We start from the raw sequence: 1,810 nt of genomic DNA, 5'->3' as shown, positions 1-1,810 counted from the left end.
GCTGTGGAAAAGGTCTCCATCTTCATAACCTGAACCCCATGAACTCAGTGGTAGCAAAATCCAGAACTAATTTAAGAAGAATCAGGCTTGGTCCAGTTCCTTCATAATTCCCTAGGGACAAATTACTTGGGCTATAATTACACAAAGCCCATTTCAAACCAGAAGGGGAAAAAAACCCATTTATTCAATAATTTCACTGAAGGTGAAGAAACAGAATTTCCCCTTGCTTGAACTCCAGCTTGGTCTCTCCCAGACAGAGAAACTCCATGCAGACCCCAGCAGATTCCTATTAATGAGATGATAGTCAAGAAATAAATACAGATGAAAGCTGTTTGCCTYCTTGGCTGTTAATATTTTATTGAAGTGAAAACTGTGGATTATTTGTGCTGCAGCAAAGCAGGAAGAAGGGCTGCAGGGTGTCTGCTGAGCACTTGTACATTGCATTATCACCCAAGGCCAAAGTGTCAAGTGTGTTGCAGCTCAAATTAGAAAGGAAATGGATATTTTTATGGCCAGTTGCAGCACGTGGCCGAGCCCAGGGTGAACACAACAAGGGAGTGTGAGCTGAGCTTCCTCTGCACTGGACACCACGGTCCTTTTTGTTCCTGCTGCACAAACATGTTAAATTTTTTTTCCCCTGGGGCAGACCTGGCTCTATAATCTTCTCCATGAAGGCCTGGAAGAAGCCACTGGAAACTCTTCCCTTGTTTGGGGCTGTGCCACCAAGCTGAGCCTCTCCAGGGGATGGAGGGAGAGTGTGAGCCCAGTAAGCAGCCATGGTTTAATAAAACATCCACAGTTTTACAAAACACCCACCAAAACTGAGGGGAAATGGATCTGCCCTCGTGTCTGAACCCTGAATGTGGCCATCAAGGATTGCAGTCACAATCCCAGGTGAGGAGTGGGGTGCTCTCCTCTGTGATCTCCAGCCCAGGAGGCTCCAGGGGACCAGGATGGCTCTGATGCCATCACAAAGCTCTGCAAGAGCCCCTTTGTCCCCACTCCCACCTGGCAGCCTAAGAGGTGCCTTTTCACATGTGTGAGTTCCAGCCAGAGGCTCACAAGGGAGTTCTGGATTGGAGAACGGTGATAAAAGTGGTCCTTTTATCTGAAATAAACTCTCAAAACTCTCAAATTCAGCTTGTGAACCTACCCAAGAAGAATTTGTTGGGGTGATGCAAAGTTATTTTACAGGACAYGAGTCAATTCCTGCCACAGACAGAGCACAAAGCCCTGAATGGCCAGGACAAAAGAATTAAAACAATCACCTGGTGATGTGCATCCTGCATGATATCCAAGCCAATCCTTTCATTTCTTCCCTGGGTGCCACTGGAATGGCTTTCCCAATTGTCACACTGAAAGATTCAGTCTTCCATCATTGCTCTTTACTTTCCCACGCAGCCTTGCTCCTGCTACTGCATCCCCATCTGAAATGTCATCYCTGTGGGTGATGTCTGGTCCTGTGCTGAGCTCATTTTCATTAACACACTGTTTACAAGTGGTTTGAGGCTTTGGAGAGAAGGTTTTTGTGGTTTTTCTCAGCTTTTCACCTTGCAGATGTAGAAATAGCCCGTGGCYCCAGTGTAAAACCTTTTCTGGAGGGAGAGCAAAGGAAAACCAGCAAGAGGGCAGGACCGTGGGGAGCAGCAGCAGCAGCGGGTGGTTTTCCTGCTGTCTGTCTGGTGAGCTGTGAGCTCCAGCTTTGCTCAGAGCCCAGGCACTCACAGCACTATGGATTTTCTTGTGTCTAATAAAGATTTCAGCACATAACTCTCTCTGTCTGCAGCTGGACCCTGGAGCTGCTGGATGG

This window comes from Malurus melanocephalus, unplaced genomic scaffold (assembly GCF_030028575.1).
Source record: "Malurus melanocephalus ecotype Western Australia unplaced genomic scaffold, MMel_1.1 scaffold_935, whole genome shotgun sequence".
Classification (NCBI taxonomy): domain Eukaryota; kingdom Metazoa; phylum Chordata; class Aves; order Passeriformes; family Maluridae; genus Malurus; species Malurus melanocephalus.
This window is presented reverse-complemented; position numbering follows the sequence as displayed.